A 17,621-nucleotide genomic window follows, 5' to 3' on the forward strand; every position below is an offset into this window, starting at 1 on the left:
ACTTATATCTCATCCAAAGTTAATCAGCCGGTACTTTCGCGAAACAGTCCCTAAAATACTCCTCAATGGTACCCAACTACCATACCAAAAAACAGTAAAAGACCTTGGAATAATCTTGGATGAACACCTAAACTGGGAAGAACAAACAGTCACAGCTTGTCGGAAATCGCTCTCCTCCCTACATGCAATTCAAAAATTTAGAAAAATATTTCCAACCCATGTTAAACAAAAATTAGTCCAAACACTAGTCTTGCCTAATCTTTACTACTGCGATGTAGTTCAACACGGCACAAATAGTGAAAATTCTAGATGCCTCGAGCTAGTGATGAATGCTTGCGTTAGATACGTGTGCAATATTCGGTTGTATGATCATATCAGTCCGTCATACTCCCAGCTAGGTTGGATACACCCACATAAGGCACGCGATCTCCACACGATGTGCTTACTTCATCGATTTCTTAGCCACTGGTGCCCCCAATACTTATCTTCTCACATTAAACACCTATCATCATTCCACAATCGCAACACCAGATCGGATACGTCTATCATCTTGGCTGTACCTTTACATAACACAAAATCTTTCTCCGTGTCATTCTCCATCTCAGCCATACGACTATGGAACGCGCTCCCCTGTGATCTTCGTCTTATCCAGAACTACTCAACATTCAAGAGGGAACTCAAGACTTACATATTAGGGACGGTATAGCCACCATTGTTGTGCCCCTCCCATCTCTTTCTTTCTCCTCTCCATCACACCTTCGAATTTTACCATTCTATTTCTCTTCCTCTAACCTATCTACCTCTTATATATCTCTTTTACCCCATTCTATCGTCTTATGTCTCTGCTCGATGAGAATAACTCACAAGCTGCAAGACCATAACGAGAAAATTCCCAACTAACAATGGGACTGACATTCAGAGAAGAAAAGTATGTTTACTTTCATATACATAGTCATTATTATTATTATTATTATTATTATTATTCTTGATTGTTATAATTATTTTTATTGTTATAATTATCATTGTACTACTGTTATAATATCTATTTTTTTCTTTAACATCAATACTGCATAATAAGCTATATTTCCTTAATGTTATGTAGAAACTGTAACTCGTTCAATCTGAGTATGCCTGGTTAGGTGTAAGAGAGGGCCTGAAGGCCCTAATCTTGCCAGGTAAAATAAATGCATAAATAAATAAAATAAACAGTACCGAAATGTTTTCGGTGTATTTTCAATAGTACCCATACAAGATTTCAGACGATGCAGCAACTGATACGGTCCGATGCAAAGTTCTCAATTTACTCTTCAGTTTCTGTCACAGATCGAAGTTGATGACTTGTGGTCGGGTAATATTCTACGGAGTGACGAGGCATGTTTTACACTGTAGGGTGTAGAAAATACACAGAACTGTCGAATTAGTGATACTGTATGTGTTGTGCACGTGAGGCGTTGCTTTCGCCGTACGAGTCTCTACAGTATGTATTCGCAGGCACCTGTATTCTTTAAACAGAGTGCAGCCAAAGGGTCTGTGACTTATCGAAACCTCCTTGTGCGGCGTGTGATTCCTGCTTTGGAAGAGCGTAATTGTGTGGAAACAACTGTTTTCATACAAGATGGGGCAAAACCTCACGACGCTCACCCAGTGAAAGATCTGCTTAATGCAACCTTCCACGAACGTGTCATCTCCAGAAGTTTTCCAGATGCATGGCCTGCAAACTCACCTGATGTGAATCCATGTGACTTTTGGCTCTGGGGTTATCTAAGAGAACGCGTTTACCAGGGATACTTTCGGTTTCACCTGTCTGAAGGAAAATACACACAAACACGTTACTTAGATTCTACTAGTGTTTATACAAGCAACTGCTGATCACGTCGTTTTACAGATGCAGCATCACGACGTCGTTTCCGGTGCTCATATTGAACAAATTGTGTGAATTTCGGTTAATAATAGAATCAACATTACACCTTTATAACTTATTTGACCTTTCTGCTCTCGTCCTATTCCTAACTCATTACATATAGAAACCTTCTGTATATCTTTCTTGTGATCACAGTGCCAGATTTGCGCGATTCTGCATTAACGCTCTAGAATATAGACCAAGTTTCGGTGCCATACCATGATTACAGTCCGCTCAGGACTTCTGAGAGTAGTTGCACTTTAATTGCATCTTCCCGGTAGTATTTATAGAATTATTATTTACCTGAAAATGCATTTGAGTAACTGCAAAGACACATGACGGTATATATTATAAGGAATTGTGATAGCTATCAGTGACGATAATTTATGCAGTAAGTAGATTATATAGATACTTCCCTACTTAATATTTCAGGTTAGAATGAAATTACGTAATATTCTTCACGAATCATAATGAAGAAACGAAATATTTTCACTCTGGATTTAAAAGATATTTGATAGTCGATTACACACAAGTGAATGTTTTCATAGTTACAATCCATACTTGAACGCCGTATGATGTATTTCTATTACAGCGAGCAAATTTGAAAAAACTCGCAAAGTCACTATATCCCAACCGACAGTTTCCGCTTGCGTCCATCCTATCACCGCTGCCATGCATTGCACTTGCCATTTTTGACGCATATCAGGTCCAGGAGGAAATTCTACGAGATCTGACGACATTGCACCGTGTTTGACGAGAAACAAAGGGCAACTTCAGTGGCTCATCGCGTTCAGATTCTTATACCAAAATTGCATCTTGAGGAGAAGTTCCCTCTTCTCGCTCTACGCACAGCGCAGCGCACACGACTAAGGCAGAGCATCATAACCCTGCAGCTTAACGAGAAATAATACTGCATACCCTTCAGGTGAAAGACCGTGCTGTTCTGCAGTATCAAGAGACATGTTTCTCTTCAAAACTCTAGCTCTTCAGAGTATTCTAATATTAGACTTGCTAAGTTCTGTTCCATCATATTTCTCATTTGTGATATTCTACTGCCTTTGTAGTTCTGATGCCCAATGAGAGATTCCAACATCCACCTCACGTAGTATCTAAAAGTGGTTAAAATTTATAACGCATTGCGACCTTGGAAGCCTGTTCGGTTTACATTTGTACTACTAATGCAGATAAATCCTAACGTATAATGATTGGGAAAGCTATGCCATGATTCCAGAGAAGCTTATGAACAATGTAATTAATCTAGACAAAGAAGAGCGTAAGACAGGGATGTGGTCTTTAGCCCCTACTGTTCAACCAATACATCCGTGAAGCAATGACGGAAGAAAAACAAACGTTCAACAGTGAGATTAAAATTGAAGGTGAAAGAATATCATTGATAAAATTCGTTGGTGACATTTCTTTTCTCACTGAAACAGGAGAAGAATTATAGCATCTGCCGAACGGAATGAACAGTCCAATAATTACAAAATACAGATTGAGAGTAAACCGAAGATACACGAAATTAATTGGAAGTAGCAGAAATGACAACATTTGAATTTGTGATCACGAGGTAGACGAAGTTAAGGTATTCTGCAACCTAGGCAGCAAAATAACGTATGACGGACGGAGTCTGGAGGAAACAAAAAGCAAGCTAACACCGGAAAAAAGGGCATTCCTGGCCAAGAGAAGTCTAATGCTATCGAACATAGGACTCCTTTGAGGAAAAAAAATTCTGAGAATATACTTTTGGAGCACAGCACTGTATGGTAGTGAAACATCGACCGTGGGAAAAGAAACGAATCGATTCATTCGAGATATAGTGCTACAGACGAATGTTGATAATAAGGTAGACTGATAACGTAAGGAATGAGGAGGTTTTCCGTAGAATCGGCGAGAAAAATAATATATGGAGACCAATGACAAGGAGAAGGGACAGGATGATAGGACATCTGTTAATAAATCAGGGAATAACTTCCATGGTACTAGAGCGAGCTGTAGAGGGTAAAAACAGTAGAGGAAGGCAGAGATTGGAATACATAAAGAAAGTAATTGCTAGTGATACTCTGAGTTGAAAAGGTTAGGACAGGAGCGGAATTCGTGACGCGTCACATCAAACCAATCTGGGGACTGATGACTCAATAAAATGCATGTAAACGTAATCTGACTACGATATGGTAAGTGAAAGTCGCGTGAACAATTCACACTTACTTAAGAGCAGAACGATATATAGCAAGATAGTAAATGTAAATCGAACTTAAGCGAACATCGAAAGTTGTCTGTAATATTTCAGAAGTACTGAACGTGTTTTGGCAATTTGATTACTTATTCTTAGTGCTTTGCGTTGGGTATTTGTAATTATAGCAGTCATACACGAAACATCGAACATGTACACTACTGTAAAATCAAGTACATCAAGTGAAAGCTGCACCAGTGTTACGACTTACCTGATTTGCTTGATATCACGTGCAAAAAGACGGAAACATAATATTCAGAATAAGGGAAGCTGTCTTCTATGTTAAATTTCATATGATTCTTGGAACGTGTAAAATAGTACAGCCAAAGGTTGCGTATTTCATAGTGCGATTGTGTAATGGCTGCAAAGCAACAGTCTCGGTAATGTGTTTAAATACTAAATAAATGACCAGAGAAATCAAAATAAAAGCGAATACGTAGATACCACCTCATTGAACTGATTTTAAAAATCAAGGAAACATGTTAATTCAGTCACTTTTGGCGCACCACTGACATAAGATACGTAAAATTCAAATGCTTATTCATAATATGAACAACGTTTACACGCAAGTCAAAAATCATTTAATAAGCTAAACTGATGGGAAGATTAACTGAAGTGACTGGTATGTTTAACGAATCAATTCATTGAAGTCGGACTGTAACTAACCTCGTAGCTACAAACCTCACAACTGAACAAGGTAGTAACGGCACGTGGGACACAACGTCACTCGCTCAGTGCATACCAGCTTCTCAAAGCTGTTTAGTGAAAACTTTACTATGATTAGCAAATCCTCACAAACGGCTACTGAAATAATTTTGTGCATATACGAAGGGCGTTCAAGAAGCAATGCAACATTTTCTTTCTGAAAGCGCGTTGGTTTTATTCAGGATCCCAATACACCATACCATTCCCCACTCTTCTGGCCAAAAAACCTTATTCTTCAACATCGTCTCCGTTCAATGCGAGTGCCTTACACCACCTTATTGGGAGCATGGCACATGTTACTATTTTGCTGTTTGACATCGGAGCCTAACTACGTCTTACTGTATCAATAACCTCCCCATCATCCAGGTGTTGTGTCCTACAGAATGAATGATTCAGTGGTTCAAAAAGTTGGGAGTCGTAAGGTGCGAGAGTCTGGCTGTACGGTGGATGAGGACGAACAGTCCAATATAGTTCCGTGAGCACTTCTCTGGTGCGCAGGTTTGTATGTCGCCTTGCGTTGTCATGGAGAAGTAGAAGTTCATTTACATTTCTGTGACGACAAACACGCTGAAGTCGTATCCTCAATTTCCTGAGGGTAGGACAATACACTTCCATTTTGATACACTACTGGCCATTAAAATTGCTACACCAAGTAGAAATGCAGATGATAACCGGGTATTCATTGGACAAATATATTATACAAGAACTGGCCTGGGATTACATTTTCACGCAATTTGGGTGCATAGATCCTGAGAAATCAGTACCCAGAACAACCACCTCTGGCCGTAATAATGGCCTTGATACGCCTGGGCAATGACTCAAACAGAGCTTGGATTGTGTGTACAGGTACAGCTGCCCATGCAGCTTCAGCACGATAGCTCAGTTCATCAACAGTAGTGACTGGCGTATTGTTACGACACGGTTTCTCGGCCACCATTGACCAGACGTTTGTAGTTGGTGAGAGATCTGGAGAATGTGCTGGCCAGGGCAGCAGTCGAACATTTTCTTATCCAGAAAGGACCGTACAGGACCTGCAACACAAAGCTGTGCATTATCCTGCTGAAATGTAGGGTTTCACAGGGATCGAATAAAGGGTAGAGACATGGGTCGTAACACATCTGAAAAGTAACGTCCACTGTTCAAAGTGCCGTCAACGCGAACAAGAGGTGAGAGAGACGTGTAAACAAGGGCACCCAACGCAATCACGCCGGGTGACACTCCAGTATGGCGATGACGAATACACGCTTCCATTGTGCATTCACCGCGATGTCGACAAACACGGATGCGACCATCGTGATGCTGTAAACAAAAATCTGGATTCAACCGAAAAAATGACGTTTTGCCAATCGTACACCCAGGTTCGTCGTTGAGTACACCATCGCAGGCGCTCCTGTCTGTGATGCAGCGTCAAGGGTAACCGCAGCCATGGTCTCCGAGCTTATATTCCATGCTGCTGCAGACGTCATCGAACTGTTCGTGCAGATGGTTGTTGTCCTGCAAACGTCCCCATCTGCTGACCCAGTGATCGAGACGTGGCCACACGATGCGTTACAGCCACGCAGATAAGATGCCTGTCATCTCGACTGCTAGTGATACGAGGCCGTTGGGACCCAGCACGGCGTTCCGTATAACCATCCTGAACCCACTGATTCCATACTCTGCTAACAGTCATTGGATCTCGACCAACGCGAGCAGCAGTGTCGTGATACGATAAACCGAAATCGCGATAGGCTACAATCCGACCTTTATCAAAGCCGGAAACGTGATGGTACGTATTTCTCCTCCTTACACGAGGTATCACCAACGTTTCACCGGTCAATTACTGTTTCTGTATGAGAAATCGGTTGGAAACTTTCCTCAAATCAGCACGTTGTAGGTGTCGCCACCCGCGGCGACCTTGTGTGAATGGTCTGAAAAGCTAATCGTTTGCATATCACAGCATCTTCTTCCTGTCGGTTAAATTTCACGTCTGTGGCACGTCATACTCCTGGTGTAGCAATTGTAATGGCCAGTAGTGTAGTTACACCACGAGGGAGGAAATGAAAGTTCCCCTTCAGAATGCCAGAAGACAGACGCCGTTACTTCTCCGGCTAAGTGGCTTTGAACGTCTTCTTCGCAGGAGAGACGGTGTGGCGCCACTCCATGGATAACTTATAACTTTCCTTTCCGGTTCGAAATGTTGAATCCAAGTTTCATCGCCTGTGACTGTGTTCGACAGAAAATTGCCTCCATCAGCCTGGTAGTGCGCAAGCGATTCCGCACAGATGGTCCTTCGTTGCTCTTTATTGTCCTCTCTTAGGTGGCGAGGAACCTAGCAGGTGCCTTTGAGTACTCCAACGTGTGGACGAGAGTGTCATCATTACCAAGAGAGACGTCCAGTTACGCAGCGAGGTGTTTGATTGTGATACACTGATCACCTTGAATGAATCCACACGTTCCGACGTTGCAGGAGTCGCAGCTGTGTGCGTCCAGCCGACGCGCGGAAGATCGGACAGGGTTGTGCGGCCTTGTTGCGATGACGATAGACGCCAGGCCCGATGACTCACCGTGCTTTTATTTACTGCCAGATTTACTTAGACATTTTGGAAGCGCCTGTGAAAATCTGCGATGCTCTGGTTTTCCACGATAAGAAACACAATGATAGCTCTCTGCCTGGAACGGAACTTCATGACAGACGTCATTTTGAAAGCTACTTATTGCACTATAATCCGTCGGAACTTCAAGCTACAGGAGCTGAAGTGGAAATATTCCGTGACGTCCAACAACAAATTCCGCATTTTTCAACCGAAACTGACCGAGAAAAAAAGTGTTGCGTTTCTTACACAATGCCGTTCGTACGAAGGTTAATCGGAACCGCAATGAGGCGAACCATCGCACCCAGCAGAAACTCAGTGATGACACCCAATACGTCTTCGCCTCGCTACAGCCCGAAGCAGAATAAAGAACTGTTAAGCTGCTTCCAGCGTGCTTTGTGATACGGCAAAGCTGTCACTGGACGGGACACCTGGCTGAGCTCGTACACGTCTCCTACAGACCTCACGAAGAAAAACTTCAAAGATAGCCGGTGGCTGTAGTCGATACAATCGTCTTTGCAGTAAAGCTGCTCGGCTTCTAGCAGCGCGCGCCTTATCTGTGACGTCACGCGGAATTATAGCGCGGCCGGGCCCCAGTAATACTTGGGGGCCCGCAATGGGGCAGGCCATGGGCAGGCAACCCGCACCACACACTGCTGCTGCTTCTAAGTCCCGCTCAAGGTCAACCTACGCCTAGCGCGTACCCATACGCGAAAAGTGTGATTAAGTGAATTAAACAAAAATGGGAGAGATAAGGAATTTTTATTTTCTGTAATAGAACATACAGTCAGCAGTGATCTTTATTTTACAATTACTGTTGCCTACTTTGACCCAAATAAACAGATACTCGTCTGAATTGAGCTTCGTCTTTCTTCTTGTAACAAAGGAAACGGCTTGTGGGGCACCAAAGTCCCATAAGGAACCTTAGCAAGCAGTCCTGTACTCCATGTCTTCCAGTATGTCTTTAATAAGTAGCAGTTAATGGGTGGCCCTAATGTTTTTCGTGGACAACGAATGCAGTTCACGTGTGATGTTTCTGCTGTTTGGAGGCAGTACATGGCTGTCCTTGGCTGTAGTATGAGGGAACCGTGGTGACTACGGTGGCCTTGAAGCATTCCCCGATGCAAACATCTTGGCTTGGATGACATGGAGTATAGTTGGGAGTACAGGACTGCATGCTAAGGTTCCTTATTGGACTTTTGTGCCAGACAAGCCGTTTACTTTGTCTACAAGAAGAAAGCAGAAGCTCAATTCAGACGAGTATCTGTTTATTTGGGCCAAAGTAGGCAAACAATAGAATTACATTTTCACTCTGCAGCAGAGTGTGCGCTGATATCAAACTTTCTGGCAGATTAAAACTTTTTGTTGGATCGAGACTCGAACTTGGGACCTTTGCCTTTCGCGGGCAAGTGCTCTACCAATTTAGCTACCCAAGCACGACTCACGCGCCGTCCTCACAGCTTTACTTCTGCCAGCACCTCGTCTCCTACCTTCCAAACTTTACAGAAGCTCTCCTGCGAACCTTACAGAACTAGGCAAACAATAGTTGTAAAATGAATATCATTGGCGACTGTATGTTCGATTATAGACAATAAAAATTCTCTCTCCCCATTCCTTATCTCTCCCATGCACTTTTATTTAATTAATCACGCATTTTGCGCATGGTTACGTGCTAGGTGTAGGGTGACCTTGAGCGAAATAATGAAAATATAGACAAAATAAAAGTGAGTATTGAAATACAACCTCAATAGAATAATGGCCAGATAGTCGCATATCACAACGAGAAAGATACATTTATATCTTCATCGTGAATAGTACCATGAATACACGAATTTCTAACCGAGTATGCTACGTTGACACCTGGTTCTCACGCAAAACATATCGCTAGGAGGTCGAAAGGTATCCACAGGGAAAATTTTGACTAGTTTTGACGTGGGCATTTTTTATGTCAACCTCTATTTGCATGCAACCGTACAATTTTCGGCATACACATTTGTTAATGTTTTAAACCTTATTTATTCTTCGTAGGTCGTTCTACAAATACTTGAACGACTATCATTACGTTATGCATTACTTTCATAACTTATATTGAGAGAAAATGAACAGTTTTATACAAGTTTAGTTCTTCATTCATGCCACAATCAATTTCAAGGGTAGCGTTTCCGCCAGGTGCCAGTGGTTGCTTTATTTCCCAATCACTTGTTCTGTCTTCCGATGGGATGCCACCAAAATACTAACATTTTTACATGCCTTCAGGGGCTAGCCGTCTACCCTCTTGCTTCGTATATGTTCTCACCTGTATAAATACTTGGTCTTTTGAAAATTTACTTTCAATCCCCCTTATCATACTCAGGTAATAATTTTCTTGCATAAAGTGGTTATCATCCTCTTCATTAGTCATCACTTCCTCATCATCTGCTAAGAACAAGTTACACACTAGTTGATCTTTCGTTATCCGAATGCCCTTACCTGCAAATTTCGTACTGCACAAATCTAAGTCTTTCTGAATGTGTGTTTTAAACAATGTAGGAGAAAAGCCGCGTCCCTGCTTCAATACTGTCGTACTTTTGAAAGGCTCTGACGGAATTTTATTGTCAATTTTAAGTACGAGGGCTATTCAGAAAGTAAGGAACGTTTCCATCTGAAACAGCTAGGCGCATATTTTGGTATGTGCGTGTTCGGCAGCTCAGTCGGCATCCATCCGTGACAGCGACAACGTCTCTGCGCGTCTGGTTTTTTCGGTATTCGAATTTGAAACCTTATGCTGCAATCGAAAATCCCACCAGTTGTGAGGTGCAGACTGTCATACGGTTTTTGTTGGCAAAAAACCTGAAACCTACAGAAATTTATAGTGAACTGTGCGAAGTGTACGGAAACAACCTAATGAATGAATGTTCCGTCCGGAAATGGTGAATTCAGATTAAAAATGGCTGAACCAAAGTTCATGACGAAGAGAATAGTGGACGGCCGAGCATTGTGGCTGACGATCTTGTAGCTAAAGTCGATGAAACGATTCGTGAATACCATCGCTTCACAATAATGGAGCTTTCACTTTCTTTTTCACAGGTTTCACGGACTTTGTTGTATGAAACTGTCACTCAAAAGCTAGGTTACCAGAAATATTCTGCACAATGGGTGCCCAAAATACTTACAGAGCAGGATAAAGAACAGCGAATGGGGGCAACGTTGACATTTCTGGAGGCTTACCACAAACATGGTGATTCATTACTGGATTTAATCGTAACTGGTAACGAGACGTGGGTGAAACACGTCAGTTGCGACACAAAATTACAGTCCATGGAGTGGGGGCAAACAAGGTCTCACCAAAAAGCAAGAAAATGTTTGCAAAGTTGATGGCGATATTGTTTTGGGATGGGCAAGGTGTGCTTCTTATTCATTTTCTCGAACGTGGAGCAACCATAATTTATGGCCGTTACTGTAGAACTTTGCACAGCCTTAGAAGAGCAGCTCAAAACAAACGCCGAAGTAAGCTGACGACCAAAATTTTTTTTTTCACGAAAATGCCCGACGTCACATGGCAAACCGCACTAAAGAACTACTTAATTGAATCAAATGGAATATTTTCTTTCATACGCTATACAGCCCAGACTTACACTTGTTTCCCAAGATGCAGAACTGGCCTGCAACGCAGCGCTTTGATGACGACGCGAAACTCCAGACGGGCGTGCCTCACTGGCTGAAGTCTCGGACGGTAGAATTTTATGACGGAGGTATTTCAAACCCTGTCCAACGGTATGATAAGTGCCTCAATGTGTTTGATGACTATGTGGAAAAGTATATACACCACTGGCCGTTAAAAATGCTACACCAAGATGAAATGCAGATGATAACCGGATATTATTCATTGGACAAATATATTGTACTAGAACTGACAGCTGATTACATTTTCACGCAATTTTGGTGCATAGACTCTGAGAAATCAGTACCCAAAACAACCAATTCTGGCTGTAATAACGGTCTTGATACTCCTAGGCATTGAGTCAAAAAGAGCTTGGATGGCGTGTACAGGCACAGCTGCCCAAGCAGCTTCAACACGATACCACAGTTCATCAAGAGTAGTGACTGGCGTATTGTGACGAGCCAGTTGCTCGGCTATCAGTGACCAGACGTTTTCAGTTGGTGAGAGATCTGGAGAATGTGCTGGCCAGGGCAGCAGTCGAACATTTTCTGTATCCAGAAAGGCCCGTTCAGGACCTGCAACATGCGGTCGTGTATTATCCTGCTGAAATGTAGGGTTTCGCAGGGATCCAATGAAGGGTAGAGCCACGAGTCGTAACACATCTGAAATGTGAAGTCCACTGTTCAAAGCGACGTCAGTGCGAACGAGAGGTGACCGAGACGTGTAACCAATGGCACCCCATACCATCACGACGAATCAAACGCCAGTATGGCGATGACGAATACACTCTTCCAATGTGCGTTCACCGCTGTGTCGCCAAACACAAATGCGACACTCATGATTCTGTAAACAGAACCTGGATTCATCTGAAAAAAATGACCTTTCGCCATTCGTGCACCCAGGTTCGTCGTTGAGTACACCATCGCAGGCGCACCTGTCTATGATGCACCGTCAAGGGTAACCGCAACCGTAGTCTCCGAGTTTATAGTCCATGGTGCTGCAAACGTCGTCGTCGTCGTCTTGCAAACGTCCCCATCTGTTGACTTAGGGATCGAGATGTGCCTGCACGATCAGTTACAGCCATGCGGATAAGATGCCTGTCATCTCGACTGCTAGTAATACGAGGCCGTTCGGATCTAGCACGGCGATCCGTATTACCCTCCTGAACCTGCCGATTCCATATTCTACTAACTGTCATTGGATCTCCACCAACGCCAGCAGCAATGTTGCGATATTATAAACCGCAATCGCGATAGGCTACAATGCGACCTTTATCAAAGTCGGAAACATGGTGGTATGCATTTCTCCTCCTTACACGAGACATCAGAACAACGTTTCACGAGGCAACGCCGGTCAACTGCTGTTTGTGTACGAGAAATCTGTCTGCACGTTGATGGTGTCGCCACCGGCGCCAACCGTGTGTGAATGCTCTGAAAAGCTAATCATTTGCATATCACAGAATCTTCTTCCTGTTGGTTATATTTCGAATCTGTAGACGTCATCTTCGTGGTGTAGCAATTTTAATGGCCAGTAGTGTAATAAAATGTGTGCCTTGTACTTAGATTTTTTAATACCAAAACGTTCCCTATTTTCTCAGTAGCCCTCGTAAATACTCTGAAAATTTGTATAGGCTGCATAGCCTGTAACATCTCTTTTAAAGCACATTATCCAGCGGTTCTGCGTCATACGTCTTCCAGAGATCGAGAATTTAAAGTGCCTTTGCCCTCAGTTGCCTTAAAGTAAAAATGTTATCATTATAGGATTAACCAAGAGAATAAAAGAACAAAAATATAATGCTGTTCTCTCTGAATGAAATGATACTGCAGTTTCCGTCCTGCGGCAGAGAGAAAAACGATTACCAAAGAGCTTATTGGCCACGACTTCTGAAAGCAAAGAAAGGGCGAAAGACTTGAGACTACGACTGCAGCTGCAGGGCTGTTTGTATTCGTGGATCTTAAGGCCAACACTCTATTTTAGTTTCTACTCCATAGCGAGAGGGGAGAGACAGGCGGTTGGGCAGTGGATCTTGCTGGTTTTTCTACTTTTAACTTAGTGTTTATTAATGAACATATCACTTATTATACCAATAAGTAAAAGTTGCTGGACAAGCCTTCCGGAATAACAATACATAGTTCCCACACTCAGTCAATTTATAAAGGAATACCAAAACTGTAACGGCTTGAACATTTTCTCTTATAACTAGTTTAGTAATGCTTCCAATTTCTGATGTTGAAGCTACCTCTTAAGTAAATATATTGTACTCTTCCTCTCAACAATATTAAAGGTTTCAATGGCATCAATGTAAATAGGAAGTATAAAATAAGTTAAAAATTTAACTGTTACAGGCACAATCCCGAAACTAATACCAGCTGGTTATTCTACCTTATTCTAGGACGCAAACGCAAAAAAAGGCAACAACCAATGACCATAAATAATATTTTTAAACATCTGGAATCAAAACGTCGTTAAGACAGTGTTTGACCATAAATGGCATTACGAGACTGGTTAGCCAATAACGTCGTTGAAAGGAACAAACAAAATTCAATATACTAAACAACGCTAGTGGCTATTCCAACTGCGGCTCACTTAATCTTACCTTCAAACAACCTTCGAATTTCAGCCGTTGGAAATAAAATAGATGTCCCTGAAACAACGTCTTGACGAGCGGCCTTCTGATATGCGTGAAGCATGGAGGCTATTTGTGCAGCTGAAGAAAAATCTGTTAGTAGTGCTGAAAGATGGCAAAACCGACGGTTTCGTCGACTTTCACATTATCACTGTCTCATATGTAAATTATATTCAGTGATATGTAGATCGAATTAATTTGATGTGAAAATAGCGTATTTCTTCACTTTTACTAAGGATTATCCGATAGTGATTGCCATTACATGAAGTACTTGTAGATTTTTTATTTCTTGAAAATTAAGGTTGGCTCGGCTCGGCTGGCAATTTCACAGACAGTCATCAATTCAAAGTGGGCCGAAGGGCCCCATTAACTTAACACGACGTAAAAGGTGACGCCAAGCCCAGGTAGGACAGCTTTCACCAAAAGCAGTTGTGTGTTCTGGACAGGATGAGGGGACGTCTGTCGTGGGCCGACACAATGTGGTCAGCAGCTAACACTGAGACTGTCCGGATGGCCACAGAGGAGTCACTCACAGCACGAGACGACCGCCTCTCCGACGTTCCTAGAGCGTTTTTCTGAATTGAGGGCGTTCTGAAGTACAGTAAAGGTCTTGGAAGGTGGGAAACAATGAGCCTTGGGTGGAGAAAGCCAGCCCGCCGATAGGAGAGCAAAATACTGGTGGACACTATGCAGGCTCTGGAATAGCTACAGGTATTTATGGCTCTATTCTCTCGACAGGGCAGGTGAAGTGGGAGGATTCTATAAGTACTGGACTGCAACTTCCTCATTCCAAGAATACCTGCACCTCACATTTATAAATGAGGTAGGACCTGTTCCTAAAGACTGGAAAGTAGCACAGGTCACACCAATATTCAAGAAAGGAAATAAGAGTAACCCATTGAATTACAGATCCTTATCACTGACCTCAATTTGCTATAGGATTTTGGAGCATATACTGTAGGCCTACTCGAACACGATGAATCGCCTTGAAGAAAATGACTTATTGATTCATAACCAACACGGATTCAGAAAATATCGTTCTTGTGTAACACAGCTAGCTCTTTATTCCCATGAAGTAATGAGTGCTGTCGCAAGGGATCTCAGATCGATTCCTTATACCTAGATTTCCAGAAGGCTTTTGATACCGTTCCTCACAAGCGATTATTAATCAAATTGCGTGCATATGGAGTATCGTCTCAGCTGTGTTAGTGGATTCGTGATATCCTCTCAGAGATGTCACAGTTCGTAGTGATAGACGGTAAGTCATCTAGTAGAACAGAAGTGATATCTGGCGTTCCGCACGGTAGTGTCATAGGCCATCTGCTGTTCCTGATTTACACAAATGATCTAGGTGATAATCTCAGCAGCCCCCTTAGATTGTTTGCAAATGACGCTGTAATTTACCGTCTAGTAAAATCATCAGACGATCAGTTCCGATTACAAAATGGTCTAGAGGGAATTTCTGTATGGTGCGAAAAGTGGCAGTTGGCACTAAACAAAGAAAAGTGCCAGGTCATCCACATGGGTACTAAAAGAAACCTGATAAATTTTTGGTATACGATAAATCGCGCAAAGGTAAGGGCTGTCTATTCGACTAAATACCTAGGAATTGCAATTACGAGCAACTTAAATTGGAAAGACGACATAGATAATATTGGGGGGGAAGCCGAAACAAATATTGCGCTTTGCTGGTAGAACACTTAGAAGATGCGACAAACCCACTAAAGATACAGCATACATTACACTTGTCCGTCCTCTGCTGGAATATTGCTGCGCGGTATGGTGTCCTTACCAGGTGGGATTGACGAAGAACATCGAGAAGTGCAAAGAAGGGCGGCTCGTTTCGTTTTATCGTTCAAAAGGGGTGAGAGTGTCACTGATATGATACGCGAGTTGGGGTGGCAGTCACTGAAACAAAGTCGCTTTTCTTTGCTGCGGGATCTATTTACGAAATTTCAATCACTAACTTTCTATTCCGAACGCGAAAATATTTTGTTGAAACCCACCTACGTAGGAAGAAATGATCATCATAATAAAATGAGATAGATTAGAGCTCGAATGGAAAAATTTAGGTGTTCCTTTTTCCCTCGCTCCATTCGAGAGTGGAATGGTAGAGAAGTAGTATGAAAATGGCTCGATGAACCCTCTGCCAGGCACTTAAGTGTGAATTGCAGTGTAACCATGTAGATGTAGATGTTGATGTAGTCTTAGGAGGGTCATAAAAAAACAACATGCTGTAACACAATAACACGCTCCTTTGAGACTCCAATAGAACAAAGCCAAAACAAATTCTTTTCTTTAGTTGTAGGCCTCTGGGCCGGAAAACGCGGGAGTTTCGTTGCTCAGTGTAGTCTGAGGAAGTAGTTTCAGAAAATTATTGAGAAGCGGGAGGACGCTCCAGAAGAATTGACACTTGTCATCGGATGACTGCTCGTGAGTGGCTAGGACTGGCTCTCGAAGATCGGGCATGTATTGTGAAGGAAGACAGGAGGAGCTAATGGACTTCACCCAGTGTAGTGAGAGAAACACTTCGAATTATGCTGGCAGAATTCAGTGTGAGAAGTAGTCATTTTCACTTTGCAGCTCCAACTGGAGCATGATGCAAGATTTGTATTAGGCAGCTTTTTGGCATTGACAGGCATCGTATCCGACACAGTGGCCGCTGACAGTAGCACTAGCAGACAACACAACCACACTCTTTAAAAAACAGTAAGATGTGCAAGTGGCTTCGGCGTGTACAGGTCGCAGTGTACTCAGTAAACGTTACAGTGTTAATGAGTAGGAGGAAGGCGCCTTCTGGCATGCACAATTTTATGAACTCAAAGTTTGGGACTCACAGCCGTCAGATCGCAGTAACGGGCCAGAATGCTAATAATGTAGTACCTAAAAAATGGCTCTGAGCACTATGGGACTTAACATCAGTGGTCATCAGTCCCATAGAACTTAGAACTACTTAAACCTAACTAACCTAAGGACATCACACACATCCATGCCCAAGGCAGGATTCGAACCTGCGACCGTAGCAGTCGCGCGGTTCCGGACTGAGCGCATAGAGCCGCTAGACCACCGCGGCCGGCAATGTAGTACCTACCTATCGGTTCCTTGTCCTGTATCTCAGAAATCGTTAGTTACTTGTAACTTTTTCGTGGTCTTGTGATGATTTGTTAGTGAATAGGATGTTATTAAAGATGTTGGTTTTATAGTTCAGTGCAACTATTTCACTCGTTTAGTTTGAGGATTTACAACAAACAATGGAACGTATTGCAACTTTGACTTTCTTTACACATGTCGTTCACCTGGTCATAAAATTAAATTACAGCGTCACTATCGCACCACTTTTTTTTAATTCTGTAGGACCATAATGTAGTGTTAATTCAAAGTTCTTCCGTAATAGATGATAGTTTACAGTCTTCATTGGGCATCTACATACCGACACAGATTAATTATATAAAGGCAAAGGCGGTAGGGCAGTACACTGCAGCGCAGTTTACCAACCAGTAACACTGCTGGCTGACACGGCATTCATACTGTGCGACCCCTACCACAGCAAAGACTTCCGTACACAAACGAGTGCAGTCGTGCATTCCTAGTCCGTCTTATGATAAATGCCCCATCCTCCAGCACAGGGAATGCTTACTGACTACCAATGATCACAGAACAACTACCAACGCCCGAGAAAACTCCCGCAATTACCAAGTCACCTTGTCCATTTAATCATTGCTAGCGAGGACAACTATTGAGGCGCTACCCTGCGTTTGCGATGAGTAGAGTCGATGGCTCACATAGCACTGTTGTTGAACTTTTTGACTTGCTCATGTGTCTATGAAAGCATTTAACAATATTCTTTCGTTACGTTTCAACTTCCTTTTTATAAGTAATTTTGACTATCAAAATATTATCATTGAAATGAAGAAATGTGCTTTTTTTTGGAAAATTCCACAGCTGAA

Source organism: Schistocerca gregaria, chromosome 1, assembly GCF_023897955.1.
Source record: "Schistocerca gregaria isolate iqSchGreg1 chromosome 1, iqSchGreg1.2, whole genome shotgun sequence".
NCBI lineage: Eukaryota > Metazoa > Arthropoda > Insecta > Orthoptera > Acrididae > Schistocerca > Schistocerca gregaria.